General features: G+C 47.5%; 1 protein-coding gene across 6 annotated transcripts in view; it reads left to right on the plus strand.

Moving 5' to 3' along the window:
- Window positions 1-24,299, plus strand: part of LOC132207864 (utrophin-like) — a 200,034-nt gene that overhangs the window by 43,189 nt on the left and 132,546 nt on the right. The window contains exon 1 of one of the 6 annotated variants that reach the window (XM_059643704.1): window positions 21,155-21,369. The exons of 4 other annotated variants lie outside the window; for them this stretch is intronic. The gene's annotated coding sequence lies outside the window, so the exon portion shown is untranslated. Of the gene's footprint in view, window positions 1-21,154; window positions 21,370-21,432; window positions 21,454-24,299 lie in introns of those variants that run through there. One more of the 6 variants, XM_059643705.1, reaches the window with a different exon arrangement.

Here is a 24,299-nt window from a genome sequence, read left to right on the forward strand (position 1 = left end):
ACCCGTGCAAAACCTACTCTTACTCCAGACAATCGGGTCAATGTCGCCGAGGAGCCCCAGGAGGTGTCGAGGCCTCCAAGATAATCTTGCGGTTCAGGGTCTGCACTGTGCAGCAAGAGATCATAACAGTCAGAGACAGACAGCACTTAAACAGACCGTTTGGTCCAACTTGTTCATGCTGACTCGATATCCTAAATAAATGTAGTCCCATTTGCCAGGATTTGGCCCATATCCCTCTAAACTCTTCCTATTCATTTTCCCATTCAGATGGCTTTTAAATGTTGAAATTGTACCAGCTTCTCGTCCCCTCTCTTGCAGCTCATTGCACGCATGCACCACCCTCTGCATGAAAATAATGTACCTGAAATCCCTTTTAGATCTTTCCCCTGTCACTTTAAACCTATGCCCTTCAGTTATGGACTCTCCCACGCCAGGGAAAAGACAATGTCTATAAACCCTATCCATGCCTCTCATGCGGTTACCAATCTCTATCAGGTCATCCCTCAGCCTTTGATGCTCCAGGGAAAATAGCCCCAGTCTGTTCAGCCTCGTCCTTTAGCTTTAACCCTCCAACCCAGTCACCATCCTTGTAAATCTTTTCTGAATCCTTTCCGGTTTCACAACATCTTTCCGACAGCAGGGAGACTGGAATTAGAAACGGTATTCCAATGGAGGCCTAATCAGTGTCCTTTACAGCTGCATGTGACCGAATGAGATGTGTTCACATTCCTTCTTGAAGAGGCTAAAGGAGAGCCTTGTGCTCAGTAGCCTGAAGGATGAACAGAGCTCGATAAGTTTGTCTCAATCTGACATCCTGAAGCTCAGCAAATCCTTTTAAGCCAGTCCCTATGACACTATGCCCACAGACAGTGCCGTGACTCCCAGTCATTCCTGTCCTCGATCCTGGGGGTCTTTGACAACACCAAGCAGGGGAGCCTGGACTGACCATTATCTCTGGATGAGCCGGGGAAGGCCTTCGAGTCCTTAGAAAAGAATAAAACTGTGGGAGGTGATGCCTTTCCAGCTGAGTTGTATTCAGCTCTTTGGGGGTTGAGTGGCCAGGGCCTGCTGGAGCTTGGTGTTGTCAGGATGTCAGATTGAGACAAACGTATCGAGCTCTGCTCATCCTTCAGGCTGCTGGAGCTGTACGACAGTATGCTTCTGTCAGGTACTATGCGCAAATCCATGAGGAATGGTATCATCACCCTGACCTACAAGTGGAAGGGAGTGAGGGAGGAAGTTAGAAATCAGCGACCAAGATAATTGGCGAATGTAGCCTACAAAATCCTGTCTCAGTCATGTGTAACTGGGTCAGGTCTGCTCTGCGATTGGTGATTGACCCTGACCAAACCTGTGCTGCAGCGGACAGGACGATCTCTGAGAGCCTCGCGCTCCTAGGGATACGATCACTAGCAGGCAGAACAGAGGGGTGGATACCTGCCTCATCAGCCTGGACCAAGAGAAGGCCTTTGGCAGGATATTGCATACCAACATGTGGGATGTGCTTTATAAAATGGGCTTTGGGGAGAGAATCTGCAATTGGGCCTGACAGATCTACACCGACATCATTCGCGCAGTCTCAATCTGCGTATGGGAATCACAGAGCTTACCCATCAGATCCAGGGTCTGGCAGGGCTGCCCACTCTATCGAGCCCTTTGCTGAGTCCATCAGTAAGGATGTGAGCCTGAGAAGTGTGATTATTCCAGGTAGAGCGGGCCTGCAGGTCAAAGCGTCCCTGTAAGATAACGATGTCACCAATCTCTGCTCAGCCCCAGTGTCAGTGCGCAGGTTCATGAGCAGCTGTGACCCTTTCAAACTGGCCTCGGGAGCCACGGTCAATCGAGACAAGAGTGAGGCCATGTTCTTTGGGATCTGGCCTGAATGATCCTTCATTCCCTTCACCGTCAGGGCAGATTACCCAAAAGTGCTGGGCACACAGTTCAGAGAGCCTGGGGCGTGCAGAAAGCCTTGGGAGGTGAGGGGTAGGTCATGCCATACAAACCTTATCGAGTTTTTTGAGGATGTGACTAGAAAGCTTGATGAGGGTCGAGCTGTGGATGTGGTGTATGTGGACTTCAGTAAGGCATTTGATAAGGTTCCCCATGGTAGGCTCATTCAGAAGGTCAGGAGGAATGGGATACAGGGAAACTTAGCTGCTTGGATACAGAATTGGCTGGCCAACAGAAGACAGCGAGTGGTAGTAGAAGGAAAATATTCTGCCTGGAAGTCAGTGGTGAGTGGAGTTCCACAGGGCTCTGTCCTTGGGCCTCTACTGTTTGTAATTTTTATTAATGACTTGGACAAGGGAATTGAAGGATGGGTCAGCAAGTTTGCAGACGACACAAAGGTCGGAGGTGTCGTTGACAGTGTAGAGGGCTGCTGTAGGCTGCAGCGGGACATTGACAGGATGCAGAGATGGGCCGAGAGGTGGCAGATGGAGTTCAACCTTGATAAATGCGAGGTGATGCATTTTGGAAGGTCGAATTTGAAAGCTGAGAACAGGATTAAGGATAGGATTCTTGGCAGCGTGGAGGAACAGAGGGATCTTGGTGTGCAGATACATAGATCCCTTAAAATGGCCACCCAAGTGGACAGGGGGGTTGTTAAGAAAGCATATGGTGTTTTGGCTTTCATTAACAGGGGGATTGAGTTTAAGAGTCGTGAGATCTTGTTGCAGCTCTATAAAACTTTGGTTAGACCGCACTTGGAATACTGCGTCCAGTTCTGGGCGCCCTATTATAGGAAAGATGTGGATGCTTTGGAAAGGGTTCAGAGGAGGTTTACGAGGATGCTGCCTGGACTGGAGGGCTTATCTTATGAAGAGAGGTTGACTGAGCTCGGTCTCTTTTCATTGGAGAAAAGGAGGAGGAGAGGGGACCTAATTGAGGTATACAAGATAATGAGAGGCATAGATAGAGTTGATAGCCAGAGACTATTTCCCAGGGCAGAAATGGCTAGCACGAGGGATCATAGTTTTAAGCTGGTTGGTGGAAAGTATCGAGGGGATGTCAGAGGCAGGTTCTTTACGCAGAGAGTTGTGAGAGCATGGAATGCGTTGCCAGCAGCAGTTGTGGAAGCAAGGTCATTGGGGTCATTTAAGAGACTGCTGGACATGTATATGGTCACAGAAATTTGAGGGTGCATACATGAGGATCAATGGTCGGCACAACATTGTGGGCTGAAGGGCCTGTTCTGTGCTGTACTGTTCTATGTTCTATGTTCTATGTTCTAGGTGCACATTGTGGGTAAAATCCTGGTCATCAGGTGTGAGGCACTCTCTCTGTTGTTGTGCATGGCACAGTTCTGGCCCATCACCCACACTGCACTGTTTCCCTCCTCCGAGCCATCTTCCATTCCTACTGGAAGCCTAAGATAGACCGTGTCTGAAACAACTCCATGTACTAAGCTCTGGCTAAGTGGGGGAAGAACGTACCCAATGTCACCCTCATCCTGATGTCCACCTTGTTGTGCATTAAGCTGTGTGTAGACTCTCAGTACGTAAAGACCAAGTGTCACTATGTCCTGAGGTCCGACCTGATCCCAGTGTTGCGAACGAAGGGACTGGCCTCTCTGCCACGGAAAGCTCCAAGTAGTTGGACCGTTCTATAACATATATCCTTTGTTGTGAAATTTGCAAAGAAACAAACGTCTGACCGCCAGTCCATCAGGTCGTGGTCAGCACGCAGCATGCTCGAGACCCTGTGGGAAAAGGAGAGGCTGGATCCTGTCGTGTAGTTCCCAGAGCAGACTGACAAAGTCATTTGGTACAATGTGTCATCATCAGAACTTTCCAACAAACAACAAAACATAGATTGGCGGGTGGTGAGAATCCTGTCAGATTGTTTATGTGCACCTTGTTGGCCTGTGCCACAGTACACTGCCCTGGAAGTGGCTGTGGGTGAAACCCGAAACATCAGCTTTCCTGCTGCTCTGATGCTGCCTGTCGTGCTGTGTTCATCCAGCCCACACCTAGTTATCGCAGACTCCAGCATGAGCAGTTCCTACTCTCTCTCGGCTCAGTGTGAGACCTTTTACAGTTACCGTATAGTTACAGGGAGTGTGTGGATGAGGCCAGGCTCAATGTTTACCTTCAGCAAAAAGTGATTGGGAGGTGCACGGATGAGGACAGACTTGCTGTGAGGCTGTTCACAGTCACCGTATAGTAAGTCGGAAGCATGGAGATGAGGCCAGGCCCACTGTGATACTGTTTACAATCACTGTTTAGTTTCTGGGAGGAGTGTAAATAAGGCCATGCTCGGTGTGACACTGTTTTGTGTCCCTGTATAATTCCTGGAGGTGTGTCAATGAGGTGAGGGCAATTGTCAGACCGTTTACAGTCAAGTAGGACTTCCTGTGAGTTGTGCGAATGAGGCCAGGGCCACTGTGAGACCATTTACAGTCGCCGCATCATGACGCGGAAGCGTGTAGATGCTGCCAGGCTCCCTGTCAGTAACCAGGTGGTGTGTCCACGAGGCATAACTGGGATGCACTAAAAGCTTGGGGCATAACTGGGACGATGGGGCTGCTGCTGCCGAGGCACAGTCGGGAAGGACCACTGTCTGAGGTTTTCCTGCTGAAGGTAAATGAGGGTCCATTCAGTAATCGGACCCTCCCCGTGGCTCACATGTATGTAAATATTTTTGTTGTATGTCTAAGAGAGGTCTTTGGTTCATTGGGTGGAGCCAAAGTCCAATGCTTTATTTGTTTATTTGATATGCAGCTGGACAGAACGCAACTGCAGTTGTGACATTGTACATATACAAAAGAGATTTCTTGTGAAAAAGGTGTATTTTTCAAATCAGAAATGTGACTGGGAGGAGTGTGGATGAGCCCAGGCTCACTGTGGGTCTGGTTACGGTCACCACATTGTCACGAAGATGTGTGTATATGAGGCATGGCTGGCTGTGAGACTGTGAAAAATCACTGTAATTAATAAGAGTTTGTTTCTTCAATTATTTGTTGGATGTGTGTGTCACTGACTGGTCCAGCATTTATTGCCCATCCCTAATTGCCCTGGAGATGTTGGTGGTGAGCTGCCTCCTCGAACCGCTGCAGTTCGCCTGTTGTGGGTTGCCCCCACAGTGCCATGAGGGAGGGAATTCCCATCTTTTGAACAGTCGCAGTGAAGGATTCCGGATATATTTCTAAATCAGAATCACGAGTGGCTTGGAGTGGGATTGAAGGAGGTGTTCCCGTGTACTTGATGCCCTTGTCCTTCGAGATGGAAGCTCTAATGGGTTTGGAAGGGACTGCATGAGGAGCTTTGGCGAATTTCTGCCGTGCATCTTGTGGATCGTACACAGTGCTGCTGAGGCCGCTCATCATTGGTGGTGGAGGGAGTGGATGATTGTCGATATCGTGTCAGTCAACTGGGCTGCTTTGTCCTGGATGGAGTCAAGCTTCTTGCATGTTGTCACAGATGCAGCCATCCTGGTAAATGGGGAGCGTTCCATCACAGTCCTGACTTATGCCTTGTAGACAGTGGACACGTTCTGGGGAATCAGGAGGTGGGTGAGCCGCCGCAGCATTCCTCACCTCTGACCTGCTCTTGTAGTCACTGTGTTTGTGTGGTGCGTCTGGTTCAGTTTTTGTTCAAAGCTCACCCCCACGACGGTGACAGTGTGGGATGCAGTGAATGTAACAAATTGTTTGTCAAGGGGTGGTTGTCTCTTGTTGGTGACGGTCATTGCCTGGTATTTCTGTGGTGTGAATGTAACTTCCACTTGTCTGACCAAGCCTGGGTATTGCCCAGATCTAGTTGCATTTGGACAAGGACTGCTTTAGGATCTGAGGAATCATGAATGATGCTGAACATTGTGCAATCATCAGGAACATCCCAACTTCTGGCCTTATGATGAACGCAAGTTCATTGATGAAGCAGCTGAAGATGGTTATATCGGACACTGCCACGAGAAACTCCTGCAGGGATCCTCTGGAGCGAAGATATCTGACCTCCAATAAGATCGTTCATTTTTCTGCGTGCCAGGTATGAGTCCAGCAAGTGGAGAATTTGTCCCCTTATACCCATTGAGTCCAGTTTTGCTCGGGCTTCTTGATGCCACACTTGGTCAAATGTAGTCTTGTTGTAAAGGGCTGGAGCTCTCACTTCCTCTCTGGAATGCAGCTGTATTGTCCATGTTTGAACCAAGGCTGTAATGAGGTCAGGAGCTGAGCTGCCCTGACGTAACCCAAACTGGCCGTCGCTGAGCATGTGCTGCCTGATAACAATGTTACTGACACCTTCTATCACTTTCCTGATGATTGAGTACAGCCTGATAGGGCAGTATATGGCCAGGTTGGATTTGTCCTATGTTTTAAATACAGCACATACGTGGGCAATTTTCCACATTGTCGGGTAGATACCAGTGTTGAAACTGGACTGCAACAGCTTGGCACGGGGAGCGGCACGTTCTGGAGCACAAGTCTTCAGTATTATTGCCAGAATATTGTCAGGGCCTGTGACCTTTGCAGTATCCAGTGTCTGCAAGTGTTTCCTGACATCACGTGGGGTGAATTGAATTTACTGAAGACCGGTATCTGTGATGCTGGCGGAGCCCGAGATGAATCATCCACTTGGCCCTTCTGGCTGAAGATTGCTATCTTTTGCACTGATGTGCTGGGCTCTTCCATCATTGAGGATGGGGATATGTGTAGAGTCTTCACGTCCAATCAGTTGTTTAATTGTGCACCACAGTAAATGACGAGATGTGGCAGGACTGCAGAGCTCAGATTTGATCTATTGATGGTGGGATCACTTTGCTGTGTCTATCACTTGCTGGCTATGCTGTTTGGCGGCTTCACCAGGTTTCTTTATTTATTCATTCACAGGACAAGGGCATCATAGAATAGAATCAGAGAATCCCTACAGTGTTTTGGTATTTCCAGGGGGTCCCGGGAGGGGTGGTGTGTCGGTATTTCCAGGGGGTCTCAGGGAGTATGTCAAGACTTACAGTGGGTCGCAGGGAGTTTGTCTGTACAGGGATCTGGGGCTGTGTGTCCGTATTTCGAGGAGCTCCTGGGGAATGTGTCAGTGTTTAGAGGGGACCCTGGGAAATGTGTCATTATATACAGGGAGTCCCAGGGAGTTTCTCAGTGCTGAAAGCGGGGACAGGGAATGTGTCAATATTTGCAGCTGGTCCCGGGGAATATATCAGTATTTACAAAGGGTCCTGGGGAGTGTGGCAGTATTTTCAGGGGTTCTCTGGGACTTTGCCAGTATTTAAAGGGTGTCGAGGGAATATGTCAGTATTTAGAGGGCTTCCCGAGGAGTGTGACAGAATTTACAGGGGTCCCGGTGATTGCATCAGTATTTGCAGGGTGTCCCAGGGAGAGTATCGGTATCCGGGGGTGGAGTGTGTCAGTGTTTACGGGATTTCCGGGCTGTGTATCGGTATTTACAGGGGGAATGGGGAATGTGTAATTATTTCCAGGGGGTCCTGGGAGTTTATCAGTGTTTACGGGGGTTCCGTGGAATGTGTCAGTGTTTCGGTGAAGTCCCAGGGAATGTGTTCGTGTTTAGAGGGGTCCTTGGGAAATGTGTCCGTATTTACATGCAGCCCCAGGGAGTTTCTCAGTATTTACAGCGGATTCCAGGGAATGTGACAGTAGTTACAGTGTGTCGTGAGGTGTGTGTCGGTATTTACGGGATATCCCAGTATTTGTGGTTAGTTGCGCAGAGTGTGTCTATACGTACAAGGGTCCGGGTATGTGTGTCAGTATACAGAGGAGGCCGAGGGAATTTTTCAGTGTATAAAGCGGGCCCTGGGAAATGTGTCAGCGTTCACAGAGGGTCCCTGGGAGTGTGGTGGCATTTTCAGGGATTCTCAGGTACTATGTCAGTATTTACAGGGAGTCCTGCGGAGCGTGTCAGAATTTATAGGGGCTCGGTGCATACTGACACACTCCCCTGGAATCCCTGTAAACACTGGCACACTCCCTGGGACCACCTTGAAATACTGTAGCTCTCCCTAACACCCGCTGAAAAAACAAAGTCCACGGGCCCCCCTGGAACTACTGACGCTCTCCCCAAGTCTCCCTGTCAATCCTGACACAATCCCTGAGATGCCCTGTAAATACTGACCCTCCATGGGACCGCCTGTAACTACTGACACACTCCCGGGAGCACCTGTAAATAATTACAAATTCCCCGGAACACCCTGTAAATACTGACACTCTCACCAAGAGCCCCTGTCAATACTGACACAGTCCCTGAACCCCTGTAGGTCGCGGGAATTTTTCAGTATTTAAAGGAGGCCCCGGGAAATGCGTCAGTCTTTGCAGAGGGTCCCAGGGACTGTCAGTATTTTCAGGATTTGCTGGGACTGTGTCAATATTTCCAGGGGGTCCCACGGAGTGTGTCAGTTTTACAGGTGATTTCAGGGGCTTTGTCAGTATTTCCAGGGGGTCACACAGATGTGTCAATATTTACAGTGTGTCCCCGGGGACTCTGTTGGTCTTGACAGGGGATGACCAGGTCGTGTGTCAATATTTACAGGGTGTCACAGGTTGTGTGTGTGTGTCAACATTTACAGGGTGTCCCTGTGAATGTGTGTGTGTGTGTGTGTGTGTGTGTGTGGGTATTTACAAAGAGTCCCTGAGGAGTGTGTCAGTGTTCATTGTGAGTCCAGGAGAGACTGTCAGTATTTATAGGACGTCCAGGGAGACTGTCAGTCTTTACAGGGGGTCCTCAGGAGTTTGTCAGAGGGTGAACGCTGAGGCAGCGCCTCATTATGCAGGTGTCAGAATTCAGATAGTGTCCCTTGATGAGAGGGTCAGTACTGAGGTATTGCAGCTCTGTGAGCAGGTCAGTTCTTAACCAGTGTCTCGTTGTCAAGTGGTCAGTCCTGAGGCAGTGACTCCATGCTGGATGGTCAGTGTTGAGGAAGTGCCTCATTGTTAGAGGAACATTACGGAGGGTAAGTCTCAAGGTAATGGTGACAGAGCTGAGACAGAGCCACATGATCAGAGATTCAGGGCTAAGGGATTGACTCAATCACAGCATTGTCTTGAGGCAGTCCCTCTTTGTGAGAGGTTTAGTTCTGATGGAGCGCATTTGTCAGAGGCGATCCATACTGATCCAGTGCCTCATTGTCGTGGGGTCAGACTGAGAGGCTGCTAAACAATTATCAAGTCAGTTGTGACATATTACAGTTCTATCCTGGGGTCAGTCCTGACAGAGTGCCTCATTGCCAGAGTATCAGTCCTGAGGTATTGAAGCGCTGTCTGAGCATCAGGGGTAGGGAGTGCCTCATTGTCTCAGGGTCAGAAATGTGGGAGTGCGTTATTGTCAAAGGGTCAATGCTGAGGGAGTGCTGCCATTTAAGGGGGACAGAATTAAGGAAGTTGCTCACATTTCAAGGGCCAGGACTGAAATAGTTTTGCACTGGGATGTCAGTGTGGAGGAAGGGCCTCAGAAGCAGCAGGTCAGTATGACGGTTTCCCTTATTGTCAGGGGGACAGTTCTGAGGCACTGACTCGTTGTCAGAGGGTCAGTACGGAGGTATTGAATCACTGTCAGCGTATCAGAACTGTGGGGCTGTTTTATTGTCACAGCGTCAAAACTGACGCAGTGCCTCATGAAAAATGGGTTCGAATTGCGAGAGACCCACACATTACACAATCAGTAATGATGTATTGCAGCATTGTGAGATGGTCAGAATGAGAGAGGGCCTCATTGTCACAGGGTCTGCACTGAGCGATTTCATCATTTTCAGGCACTCCGTACCGAGGCAGAGCCTCATTGTGATCGGGTCAGAATTGAGGGAGTGCCACTTGATTACGGGGGCAATACTGAGGTCTTGCAGTTCTGTCAGGTGGTCAAATCTGATGGAGCTCCTCATTGTCAGGAGATCAGCACTGTCAGAGCAGAAGGGCTGAGGTGTTACAGGTCTATGAGAGGTCAGTACTACGGGAGTGCCTCATGATCAGAGGTCCAGTACCGAGGGAGTGCACAATCGTCAGACTGTCAGTACTGAGGGAATGCCTGATTGTTCAAAGGGTCAGTACACAAGGAATGTCTCAATGTAATGTATGATTAGAGATGCAGTGCTGAAGGAGTGCCTCATTCTCAGTGTCAGTTCTGAGGCAGGGTCACATTGCTGGAGGGTTGTTCTGACTTGGTGCATTAGTAACAGAGGGTCAATACTGAGGCAGTATCTCATTTTAGGGGCTTAGAATTCATGGGTGCTACATAATTAGGAGGTGAGCCCCGAGGTATTGCAGCTCAGGTGCGGTCATTAGTGAGGGGGGAGTGCAACATTGTCAGGGGTCAATTCTGAGGTGTCAGAAAAAGTCCTCCCAGAAACATCAGCAGGACTTGACAAAATCTGTACAAGTGAAGCAATGCCTGGCCCGTTAAATAAGAGCAGGTTTGTTGGAGCCGATATAAACGATAGACCTCAGTGTAATGGAGGAAGCATTGAGGGAGTCCTGTACTGATAATACAAGATAATAATTCATACATAATTGCAGCATTGTCAGAGGATCAGAACAGCCAGAGTGCATGATTATGAGAGACTGAACACAGAGGAGGAGCTTCATTGGAACGGGTTCAGAATTAATGGTGAGCAACACATTCACAAGGTCAGTACGGAAGTATTGCATTTCTATTGGAGGCTCAATACTGAGGAATTACCTCTGTCAGAAGTTCGTACTTTGTCAGGAGTGAGGAATTGTGGCATTGTCACTGTGTTGGTCTGAGAAAGTGCCTCTTTATCAGAGGGTCAGAATTGATGGGAGTGCTACATGATTAGATGCTCAGGACTAACAGATTGCAGGACTGTCGGCGGGTCAGATCTGTGGGAGTGATCATTGTGAGATGGTCGCTGATGTCCAACCCTAAAACATAGAGCGCCCTGTAAATAACTCCTTAAAAAAAAGGCCCCTTTCACTAAACCCGAAAACAGAGCCCCCGTATCTAAGTCCGAACACACAGAACCCACTAAATTACTCCTAAAACACGAAGCTCACTGTGAATAAACCCCAAACACAGATGGCCCTGTAAATGAACACTAAAGAATAGAGCCTCCTAAAACAAACAGCACCCGTGAAATAAAGCCGAAAACACAGGAACCCCAGTGTATAAACCCTGACATTCAGAGCCCCCTGTAGATAAACACTAAAAAAAAGTAAAAACTAAAAGGAACTGTGGATACAGTAAAATCAGGAACAAAAACAAAATTGCTGGAAAAGCTCAGCCCTCACGCTAGCCCAATCCGGCACTCAGCAGAGCCTCAGGCCCAAACTAAACCAAGCTTCAGCCGCACTCCTCGCCCTCACACACGGAGCCGCCTGCACAGAGACCCTCAAACGCCTTTCTCTCATCCGGAAAAAGCGGGCTTCACTGTAAATAACCCCTAAAACACAGAGTCCTGTTTAATCAAACTTCTACAATATCAACTTCACCCCCTGTAATTATACGCTCAAATACAGAGACCCCTTTAAATGAACACGAACACATATCCCCCAGGAAGTAAAAGGTGAAATACCGGGTTCCTTCGAAACAAAGCCGAAGGCACAGAGCACCTGTCAATACACCCCAACATCGAGCCGACCTGTATATTATCCGTAAAACAGGGCCCCTTACAAATAAACCCTAAAAGACAGAGCTGGCTGTAAGTAAAGAGCCCCTTGTAAATAAATACCAAAACACACAGTAAAAACCGGAAGAACTGTGGATGCTGCAAATCAGGGAAAATATCCAAAGTTGCTGGAAAAGCTCAGCAAGTCTGACAGCATCTGTGAGGGAAAAGAAAGAGTTAACGTTTTGGGTCAGGTGATCCTTCCTCTGAACCTCTGGCTGGTGCGTCTTCAGTTATGCAGGGTGAATTGCTTTAAAATATCCTTTTTCTGTGAGGCTCGATAACATTATAATAGAAAAACATCAGAACTAAGCAGGAGTAGGCCATCCGGCCCCTCGAGACTGCCCCGCTGTTCAATAAGATCCTGGCTGATCTTTTTGAGACTCAGCTCCACTCACCCACTCGCTCACCATAAGCCTAAATTCCTTTCATGTTCATAACGTGATCTGGTCTTGCCTTAAACACATTCAGCGAGGTAGTTTCAACTGCTTCACTGGGCAGGGTATTTCATAGATTGACAACCCTTTGGGTGAAGAAGTTCCTCCTGTCCTCAGTCTGACATCTGCTTCCTTTTATTTTGAGCTATACCCGCCTCCTCCTCGTTTCACCTGCCAGTGGAAACAACCTCCCTGTCTCCACCTTATCTATTCCCTTCATAATCTTGTATGTTTCTATAAACTCTCCCCTCATTCTTCTGAATTCCACTGAGTATAATCCCAGCCAACTCAGTCTCTCCTCATATTCCAACCCTCTCAAGTCTAGAATCAACCAAGTCAGTCTCCTCTGTGCCCCCTCCAGTGAGAGTATATCCCTTCTCAAGTCAGGAGACCAAAACTGCACACAGTAGTCCAGGTGGAGCTTCATCAGGACCCTATACAGCTGCAGCATAGCCTCCCTGTTTTTAAACTCCATCCTTCTCGCAATGACAGACAAAATTCTATTTGCCTTTATAATTACCTGCTACAATATTACTTTGAGCGATTCCTGCACAACGACACCCAAGTCACTTTACACAGTAACATGCTGCAATTTTTTTACCATTTGAACCATAGCCTACTTTGTTGTTATTCCTATCAAAATGGATGACCTCACATTTATTGACATTGAACTCCATCTGCCAGACCATTGCCCACTCACTGAGACTGTATAACCATCTGCAGGCCTTCAGTTCTTCTGCACACTTTGCTCTACCGCTCATCTTAGTGTCATCTGCAAATGTTGACACACCACACTTCATCCCCGACTATAAATCATATGTATCAATTGTAAACAATTGCAGTCCCAACACTGATCCCTGAGACACACTACTAGCCACTGACCGCCAACCAGATAAACACTCATTTACCCCTACTCTTTGTTTTCTGCTAGTCAATCAATCCTCTGTCCATGCCAATACATTACCTGTAATGTCATGCAACTTTATCTCATGTCGCAGCCTTGGCATCTAGTCAAATGCCTTCTTGAAATCCAGATACATGATATCCACAGGTTCCCCATTGTCCACCATGCAAGTATGTCCTCAAAGAATTCCACCAAATTAATTAAACATGACCTCCCCTTCATGAGCCCATGCTGGCTGTTCCCAATGAGACAATTTATATCCAGTTGTCTTGCTATTATCTTCCTTAATGATGGATTCACGCATTCTCCCAACAACCGAAATTAAGCTAACTGACCTATAGTTACGTGCTTTTTGGAAAACAGCCAATGTGACACCACTGTTTAAAAAGGAAGTTTACAATCTGCGGGAACCAGCCCAGATTCCAGTGAATTTTGGTAAATAATTACTGGTGCAAGCCTCTTTACTATACTGTTGTACAAAAGGTCCTCTTTACCAATGCGCCCACAAGCACTACATATTAGCGCTCTCACGCTCTCATTCATTCATAACTTTACTGACCTCTTACTGGCATAGCTTGTTTAATATTACCGCATTTCATTCAAAAAATTGCCAGCTAGTCATACCTTTCACTATGAAAGGGAGGCTGAATTAAAATGCTCCTTCCACCCCATTTACAGCCCTTTCACAGTTTTAATCCTCACGGCTTTATTTTGCTGACAGCTGCAAAACGTGTGTCTACATCAGTGTCTATCCCTGAGTACATGTTAATTTTCTAACCTATTCAGAACAATACCATCGTGTCATCGTTTGAAGAAGCATAATATTAATCAGCCCTCAGCAACCGTCTCCCAGGACTTGAATAGCTTGCAGGATATCAGACAAGTTTTCTGCATTAGCAGAGATAGTAGGAACAGCAGATGCTGGAGAATCTGAGATAACAAGGTGTAGAGGTGGATGAACACAGCAGGTCAAGCATCAGAGGAGCAGGAAGATTGATGTTTCAGGCCTAGATGCTTCTTCAGAAATTGGGAAGGGGAAGGAGGTTCTGAGATAACGAGAGAGAGGGGGAGACGGATAGAAGATACATAGAGGAGAAGGTAGGTGGAGAGGAGACAGACAGGTCAAAGAGGTGGGGATGGAGCCAGTAAAGGTGAGGGTAGATGGGGATGTAGGAAGGAGCTGGGTCAGTCCAGGGAGGATGGACAGGTCAAGGGAGCGGGATGAGGTTAGTAGGTAGGAGACGGAGGTTGGGGCTTGAGGTAGGAGGAAGGACAAGGGTAGGGAGGCAAGGGCGAGCTGGGCTGGTTTTGGGATGCGGTGGGGGAGGAGAGATTTTGAAGCTTATGAAGCCCACATTGACACCATTGGGCCGCAGGGTTCCCAAGCGGAATATGAGATGCTGTTCCTGCAACCTTTGGGTGACATCGTTGTGGCACTGCAGGAGGCTCAAGATGGACATGTCGTCTGAGGAATGGGAGGGGGTGTTGAAACAGTTCGCGACTGGGAGGCGCAGTTGTTCAGTGCGAACTAAGTGTAGGTATTCTGCAAAGCGGTCCCCAAGCCTCCACTTGGTTTCCCCAATGTAGAGGATGCCACAACGCGAGCAGTGGATGCAGGAGACCACATTGGCAGATGTGCAAGTGAACATCTGCTTGAGGTGGAAAGTGTTCTTAGGGCCTGGGATGGGGAGTGAGGGGAGTGGTATAGGGGCAGGTGTAGCACTTCTTGCAGTTGCAGGGAACAATGTGCCAGCTGTATTGGGGCTGGAGGGGAGTGCGGAGCAGACAAGGCAGTCACAGAGACAGTGGTCCCTCCAGAAAGCAGATAAGGGTGGGGAGGGAGATATGTCTTTGGTGGAGTCGGATTGAAGATGATGGTTGGAGGATGATACGTTAGATCCAGAGGTTGGTGGCGTGGTACGTGAGGATGAGGGGGATTGTGTTTTGGTTGTTATTGCGGAGAGGGGGCATGAATTACGGGAAATGTGGGAGACGCGGTCAAGGGCGTTCTCGACCACTGTGGGAGTCGTGGGGAGGATTTGCGGTCCTTGAAATATTAGGAAACCTGAGATGTATTGGAGTGGAATGCCTCATCCTGGGAGCAGGTGTGGTGGAGGTGAAGGAATTGAGAACAGGGGATGTTATTTTTGCAGGAAGGTGGGTGGGAGGAGATGTATTCTAGGTAGCTGTGGGAGTCGGTGAAATAGATATCAGTTTCTAGGTGGTTGCCGGAGATGGAAACAGAGAGGTCCAGGAAGGTGAGACAGGTATTAGAAACAGTCCAGGTGAACAGGTATTAGAAATAGTCCAGGTGAACTTATGGTTGGAGTGGAAGGTGTTGGTGAAGTGGATGAACTGTTCAAGCTCCTGGTGGGAGCACGAGGCGACGCCGATACAGTCGTTAAGTTATTGAGGAAGAGGTGGGTTTCGGGCCAGTGTCGCTACGGAAGAGGGACTGTTCCATGCAACCCACAAAAAGGCAGGCATAGCTTGGGCCCATGCGATGTTTCTTGTGACTGCAGCCCCCTGGCGGCCCGCCCGTGGTGGTGCTCATCTTTGCTGCGATCTGCCGGCTCGGTCCCCGAAAGGCAGCATCGGTTCCCCATCTCCACCCTCCCGACAAACCAACCCTTTAAAGGCGGAAGGCACCCACCCCTTATCATAAAGGTCAGGTTGCGGGGTGGGGGGGCACGGCGAGAGGGTGCCAGAGGCTGCTTTTATTTTGGCGCAACCCTAATCTGGGGGTTATCTAGCATTCCCGCACCCGCAGAAATAGGGATTATGGGTGCACACCGCTAATTTTGGATTCCTCTTTCGAATAAAAAGTAGAGGGTTTTGGGACGGGGGATGGGATAGGGTGTGGGTGTGGGGGTGGGGGTGTAGGTCGGGTTGGGGGAGAGGGTGAAGAAGGTGCCCCTCTCCTTCCATTTAAGGGTGCGTACCCACAATTTGGCCCCTTAGGCTCTTTCCTGTTCTGGTTAGGGTTAGGCCAATGGTGAAGGTTAGGGTTTGGGCTGAGGTTAGGGTGAGGGCTGATGCCTGGCACTCCCTCCATACTGACCCTCGAATATGTATGTACACCCTAAAACACAGAGTTTCCGGTAAATATGCCCTAAATCACAGAGTACCGTGTAAATCAGCCCAAAAAAGAGAGGGCCCTGAAGATAAGCCCTGTAACGCTGAGTTCACTGTAAATAAACCCTAAAACACAGATCACTGTAAACAAACCCAAAGACACAGAAAACCCTGTAAATAAACCATGAAATACAGAAAACCCTGTGAATAAACTCTAAAAACACAGATCTCACTGTAAATAAACCCTAAACACAGATCTCACTACCGACAAACCCTCAATCAGAGAGCTCCCTGTAAGTAAACCCTAACGTAAAGCTAGCTGTAAATAAACCCTAAAACACAGTGCCCTCTGTAAACAAGCTCTAAATCAGAGCTCACTGTAAATATTCCCTAAAACACGGAGATCACTGTAAAAAAGAAACTCAGAACAAAGAGCCACTCGTAAATTTTCCTAAAACACAGAGTCCCTTGTAAAAAGCCCGAAAACACAGAACCTCCTGTAAATAAAACCTAGAGCACAGAACCTTCTGTAAATAAACTATTAAACACAGTAACAAAGTTGCTGGAAAAGCTCAGCAGGTCTGACAGCATCTGTGGAGGAGAAAAATGAGTTAACTTTTCGAGCCTGGGTACCCTTCCATTCTGAGGAAGGGTTGCTGGACCTGAAAAGTGAACTCGTTTTTCTCCTCCACAGATGCTGCCAGACCTGCTGAGCTTTTCCAGCAACTTTGTTTTTGTTCCTGATTTACAGCATCCACAGTTCTTTTGGTTCTTATTAAACACAGAACCCACGTTAGATAAAACCTAAAGCACAGAGCTCAAGTACATAAAGTACATAACCATAAACGCACAGCCCCCAGTAAATAAGATTTAGGGCTGAGGCTAGGTTTCTTGTTTATGCAAGTGTGAACATTAGGGCTGAGGCTAGGCTTAGGTTTAAAGCTGGTGTTATCTCTGAGGGTAGCGTGGAAGAAAGCAGCTTTGCATTCCCAGAGACAGAGCTGAGGGAGAGCATCTGTGTATTCCATAGGAGGCACGGGAACCATTGTAACCTTAACAGATCAAATAATATGACAGATTAGTTTACAATTAAAGATCATTGTGACTGTGGTCACAAGGTGAAGAGCTGGATGAACGCAGCAGGAAAAGCAGCAACAGAGGAGCAGGAAAGCTGACGTTTCGGGCCGAGACCCTTCTTCAGAAATGGGGGAGGGGAAGGGGGTTGTGAAATAAATAGGGAGAGAGGAGAGGCCGATAGAAGACGGATAGAGGAGAAATTAAGTGGGAGGACGGGATAGGTGGGAGGAAGGACAGGTTAGGGAGGCAGGGACCAGCTGGGCTGGTTTTGGAATGCGGTCGGGGAGGGGAGATTTTGAAGTTTGTCAAGTCCACATTGACACCATTGGGGTACAGGGTCCCTAACCTGTCATTCCTCCCACCTCAAAACCCAGCCCCATCTCCTACCTACTAACCTCATCCTGCCCCCTTGGCCTGTCCATCCTCCCTGGACTGACCTATCTCCTCCCTAACTCCCACCTACATTCACCTTTACTGGCTCCATCCCTGCCTCTTTGGCTTGTCTGTCTCCTCTCCACCGATCTTCTCCTCTATCCATTTTCTGTCTGCCTCCCCCCTCTCCCTATTTATTTCAGATCCCCCTCCCCCTACCATTTCTGAAGAAGGGTCTCGCCCAAAACGCCAGCCTTCCTGCTCATTTGCTGCTGCTTGGCCTGCTGTGTTTATCCAGCTCTACACCTTGTTAACCCTGTAAATATGCTCTCAAGCACAGACACCCCTTTAAATAAATCCTAAGAAGGGTCATTCAGGAAATAAAATGTAAAAGAAACCATAAAAGCCAGAGTCCCTGTTAATAAAGTGTAAAACATAGAGCTCCGAGTAAATAAATCCTGAAACACAGTGCCCCCTGCAAATCCTCCCTTAAACTAAGCCTCCTGCAAATAAACTCGCAGAGGCGACTGTAAACAAACCCCAAAACACAGGACCTCCAGTTAATAAAGCCTAAAACAGAAGGCCCACTGTAAATCAACATGAAAAAACACAGCTCCCACTGCAGCACTGCGAATTAGTCGGATTGAGTTAGTACCTCAGTCAGCAAGTCAGTTCTGAGGCAGGGCCTCTTTGTCAAAGAGTCAGATTTGAGGGAGTACCATTGGATGATGGTTATTGCAGCACTGTGAGAGTACTGGAGTGAGAGAGCACCTCACTGTCAGAGGGTCAGTACTGAGGGGGTACCTCACCGTCAGCGAATCAGTACTGAGGGAGTACGTCACTGTCAGACGGTCAGTACTGAGGGAGTGCCTCACTGTCAGAGAATCAGTACCGAGGGAGTACCTCACTGTCAGATGGTCACTACTAAGGGAGTACCTCACTGTCAGAGAATCAGTACTGAGGGAGTACCTCACTGTCAGAGGGTCAGCATTGAGGGAGTTCCTCACTGTCAGACAATCAGTACTGAGGGAGTACCTCACTGTCAGAGGGTCAGTACCGAGGCAGTACCTCACTGTCAGAGAATCAGTACTGAGGGAGAACCTCACTGTCAGAGGGTCACTACTGAGGGAGAACCTCACTGTCAGAGGGTCACTACTGAGGGAGAACCTCACTGTCAGAGGGTCAGTACTGAGGGAGAACCTCACTGTCAGAGAATCAGTACTGAGGGAGTACCTCACTGTCAGAGGGTCACTACTGAGGGAGAACCTCACTGTCAGAGGGTCAGTACTGAGGGAGAACCTCACTGTCAGAGGGTCAGTACTGAGGGAGCACTTCATTGTCAGAGGGTCAGTACTGATGGAGGACCTCACTGTCAGCGAATCAGTACTGTTGTCATGTTCGTTTTCGGAGACCCTCACGGATTTGTTGCAATAACAAGACACTGACCTGTTTAGGAAAACACGAATCCTTTTATTACCAAGCAAGTACAAGCTGTGGAGAATCACAGTACTTAACCCGGCACAGAGCGCAGAGTCTCGCAGGTAATTCTCCCCGAGCAGCGGACAGTCCCCGCTCTTCATACTTTACAAAATACATGATGCACATTTTACAATGACATGATACCTAAAATAATTACTACAACAGACAAAGACAGGATACCAAACAATTATTACATCAAGAACGTGAAAGACCAGGATGTAGTCCCGAAGATAATAAAATGTGAGGCTGGATGAACACAGCACATCTCAGGATGCTGCTGGACTTGCTGTGTTCGTCCAGCCTCGCATTTTATTATCTTGGATTCTCCAGCATCTGCAGTTCCCATTTTCACAGGATATAGTATCGATTGCTCTTGAAGTGGCTGCTGATGGCATGAGGCGATTTCAAGTTGTTATCCGGACAGATTGTTCTAACCAGACACACTGGCAACTTGAAATCACAAATTCAGTGCCCTGGCCCCTTTGTCAGCGACAGAAATTGCATGCTTTAGAAGTTTCACACCTTTACAAATGTTCCCCACCGAAACCTATTTGACACAGTTTAATTCTAATTGTATTCAGTCAGGAAGCTTCAGACAGTGTCTGCATACCGATGTGTGGGAAGACAAAGAGTTACAAAAGTTTTACACTGAATTCCTAGCTGGGCAGGAAGCTTCAGGGCAGTGCCTGCATCCCTGTGCGTAGGCAGATAAAAGACTTTAATTTGTAGAAGTATAGAAATCAATGGGATGTTATACAATAACATCTCATTGTGAGAGTACCTCATGGTCAGAGGGTCAGTACCGTAGACGTGCAGTGTTGTCTGACTGCCAATCGGGTCAGGATTGGGGGCTCTTACAGGGACAGGACTGAGGTATTTGAAATAGGGCAATGACTGGTGTGGATCCTTTTTATTTTTTTAAAATTAGACGACACCAGAAAGATTATCAACCCGATGTGATTTGATTGGGCTGACAATCAGTTGATGACAGCGGAAAGGTCAGTGGCCTGATTACCGCGGCCGGGACTTGAGATTTCACTATTGCCGACCTTCTCATTCTTCTCACTCAATTTCACGGAAGAGCTGTTTTGAGAGAGAGTAGGAACTTTCTGAAACTGATCGCGGGCCCTAGTCAATATGTATCTAACAGAGATGTGGTAAAGCAGAAACTTGTTTGATGTCCCGCCAGCTATTCAAGTCCTGGGAGACGTTTGTTGAGGGCTGATTAATATTATAATTATTCATAGTTTCGGGTGACACGATGGATGGGAAGATATTGTTCTGAATAGATTAGAAAATTAACATAGTCAGGGATTGACTCTGATGTAGACACAGGTTTGGACACTGTCAGGAACACGAGTTCAAACTGTGAAAAGGCAGTAATGCGTGGAAGGAACATTTTAATTTATAGTCTCCCTTTATTAGTGAAAAGTATGGCAAGATCATGAATGAATGAATGAAATGCGTAACAGGAAACAGAGGACCCTAGTGAGTGGTCAGTAAAGTTATGAATGAATGAGAGCGCGATCGTGGTCACATGGAGCGCTGTGGGTTCTTCGGTAAAGAGGATATTTAGTACAACAGTAAAGAGGCTTATGATATAATGTCACAGAAAAACCACACAAAAGGATATTTGAAGGCGATGGGCCCTGTATCACTAAAGACACACCAGCCAGCCTCCGGAAGCCTTGTTAAGTGCTAACCGATATGAGTAAACAGGGCAGACCACAGGATATTCAGGGCCAAAGGTTACAAGATTAACAAGTGACCACTTTTCTGAAGAAGGGTCTAGGCCCGAACCGTCAGCCTTCCTGCTGCTTGGCCTGCTGTGTTCATCCGGCTCGACACCTTGTTCTCTCAGACCACGTGAGCGAACGAGTTTGGCGTGTTTGAGTCTGACTGGTAAATATGTGATACACAACCATTTGATGTTACTGACTGCCTGGTGAATTGAAAACTGAAATAACTGCGGATGCTGCAAATCAGGAACAAAAACAAAGTTTCTGGAAAAGCCCAGCAGAACTGAGGGAGGTTCTGTGGAAGGGTCACCGAACCGGAACCGGTTAGCGGAGATAATGGGAACTGCAGATGCTGGAGACTCCAAGATAATAAAATGTGAGGCTGGATGAACACAGCAGGCCAAGCAGCATCCCAGGAGCACAAAAGCTGACGTTTCGGGCCTAGACCCTTCACCGAACCGGAACCGGTTAGCTCTGTTTTTCAACTGACAAATGCTGCCAGACCTGCTGAGCTTTTGCAGCAACTTTGTATTTTTTTTCTGATTTCCAACATCCGCAGTTTTTTTGGGTTTTTACTCAGTGTTTTAGGGTTTATTTACAGGGCGCTCTTCATTTATCGCGAGCTCTGTCTTTTAGGGTTTATTTGTGAAGGGCCCTGCCTTACAGATAGTTTACAGGTCGGCTCAGTATTCGGGTGCATGAAGAGGTGCGCTGTGTTTTCGGCTTTATTCAGCCGTGTCTTTTCCTCTCTACTTCCTGGGGGATGTGTGTTCGAGTTCTTTTTAAAGGGGTCTGTGTGTTTGAGTGTACAATTGTAGGGGTCTCTGTGTTTTACAGTGTCCTGTATGTTTTTGACTTAATTTACAGGGTAGATCTGTGCTTTGTGGCTTATTTGCAGGGGGCTCTGTGTTGCAGTGCTTATACACTGGCGGGGGGGAGTTCTCTGTTTTCGGGTTTATTTACAATGAGGCCTGTGTTTTAGGGTTATTTACAAAGAGCTCTGTGATTTAAGATTTACATAGAAAGGCTGTATTCTAAGGTTTATTTGCAGAAAGCAGTGTAGTTTAGGATTTATTTCCAGTGAGCTCTAGGCTTTAGCATTTATTTACAGGAGGATCTTCATTTCATGGTTTTGTTACGGTTGGGTCTTTGTTTAAAAAAAACCCTGAAACCATGAGCTCCGTGTCTTATGGTCTAATTACAGTGCCATCTGTGTTTTTGAGTTTATTTGCAGAGCATTCTGTGTTTTGGGGTTTATTTCCAGGAGGCTCTCTGTTTTAGGGTTTGTTTGCAGGATCCTCTGTGTTTTAAGATTTAATTTACATGGGTGTTTTTCCTGCTTATTTGCATGGGTACTCTCTGTTTGAGGCACTGGCTGAGTACTGACCTTCTGACAATGTGGTACTCATTCAGATCTGATCCTCCAGCAATGAGGTACTGTGTCAGAACTGATCCGCTGACAGTAAAGCACTGCCCCCTCAGTTCTGACCCTCTGACAGAGCTGCAATCGTTCAGGACTGAACTTCTAATCATGTTGTACTCCATCAACTCTGAACCCAATGCATTGAGGTACTGACTCAGTATTTACTGTGTGCAAGTAATATACTCACTCAGAACTCACCCTCTAGCAATGTGAGCCTGCCTCAGAACTTACCCTGTAACAATGAGGCACTGACCTCAGCACCAAATCTCTAATTACTTGGCTCTCCCCAGTTTTGAGGCACTCCTTCTGTACTGAACAATGAGGCACACACTCAAGAATGATCCTTCATTGAGGTATCACCTTATAACAGAGCTGCTGACATCTTTGGACTGTGTCTGATAATGAGGCACTGACTTGGTTCTGACCCTCTCACAATGAGGCATTCTCTCAAGTCTTACTGCATTAAAATGAGGCACGCTCTGACTGATCTGAAATGCCTCAGTCTAAACCCTCTGACTAATCTGAAACACCACTTCTTAGACCCTCTAAATGGCAATCTTTTAATTCTGACACCATAACAGTGAGGGTCTGCCTTGGTGCTGACACTCTGTCAAAGAGACGCTGCCTCAGAACTGAGCTGCTGACAATTAGCCAGTGCCTTAGGTACTGATGAGTGAATAAAAAGGCCCTCTCTCAGCACTGACACTGAAGCAATGAGGTATTGTCACAGAACGAGCCCACAAAGGGCTCATAATTGAGGGAGAGCCTACTGATTGAAGGGTGCGGATTGAGGTGTTGCAGAACTGTCAGAGGGTCAGAACTGAGGTATTGCATCATTGTCAGATGGTCCATTCTGAAGCAGTGCCTCAGTGTCAGAATTGAGGGTATGCACATGTTTAACTCATCAGGAATGAGCTTTATGCAGCTCTATCAGAGGCTCAGCACTGACTGCCTGCCTCATTCTCATCGGATCAACACTGATATATTGAAGCACTGTTAGATCTTCAGTGCTGAGTGGGTCAGAACTGAGGGAGTGCATTGCTGTCAGAGGCAGTGCCTCATTATGCAGGTGTCAGAATTCAAGGCATGCCCCATGAATGGAGGGTCAGGACTGAGGTATTGCAGCTCTATTCAGAACCAGTGGCTCGTTGTCAAGCGGTCAATGCTGAGGCAGCGACTCAATTCTGTATGGTCAGTTTTGAGGAAGTGCCGCATTATTAGAGGGCCAATACGAAGGGTAAGTCTCAATGTAATTGTGACAGAACTGAGACAGAGGCGCATGATCAGAGATGAGATTACCTACAGTGTGGAAACAGGCCCTTCAGCCCACTAAGTCCACACCGCCCGTCGAAGCATCCCAGCCAGACCCATCCCCCTCGAACCCACACACCCCTGAACACTACGGGCAATTTAGCATAGCCAATCCACCTAGCCTGCACATCTTTGGTCTGTGGGAGGAAACTGGAGCGCCCACGTAGGAGGAGGCCCACATAGATAGCGGGAACTGCCGATGCTGGGGAATCTGAGATAACAAAGTGTAGAGCTGGATGAACACAACAAGCCAAGCAGCATCATCCAGCTCGACACCTGTTATCTCAGATTCTTTAGCGTCCATTTTCTGATGAAAGATCTAGATCAAAAACGTCAGCTTTCCGACTCCTCTGATGCTGCTCGGCCTGCTGTGCTCATTCAGCTCGACCCCTTGTTATCATAGAGACAGCACATGTTGGGTGTCTTTGCTACATCATGTTTTCTCAGTGTCATAAGAACTTAGATGAATGGCTTCAACATACAAATAATTTTAATGTGAATAAATTTACATTTGGACTCTGATAAAATAAGAAGGAACCTAGACTTGTTTGAAAATTAAATCGACTTACTTAATTCAGCCATATAATTGGCATAAAAATATAAGAAATTAATCCTACTCACAATCTTGGAGATGTGTTTGTTTGGAATTAGGGTGTTGAAGGTGGAGATGTGGTCAATAAGTAGGAGCTTGACGTAGATGCCCATGTTATCTGGACGTTCCAGAGATATGTGTAAAGCCAAGGAGGGGGCATCTACCATGGATCTGCTGCATCAGCAGGTGAATTGCAGTGGATCAAGGGAATGTGGGAGGCTGGAGTTGATGTGACCCATGACCAACCTCTCAAAACACTTGATAGTCATAAATATGGATGGAAGAGCCGCTGGGCAGTAGTCATTGAGGC

Source organism: Stegostoma tigrinum, unplaced genomic scaffold (genome assembly GCF_030684315.1).
Source record: "Stegostoma tigrinum isolate sSteTig4 unplaced genomic scaffold, sSteTig4.hap1 scaffold_182, whole genome shotgun sequence".
Lineage (NCBI taxonomy): Eukaryota > Metazoa > Chordata > Chondrichthyes > Orectolobiformes > Stegostomatidae > Stegostoma > Stegostoma tigrinum.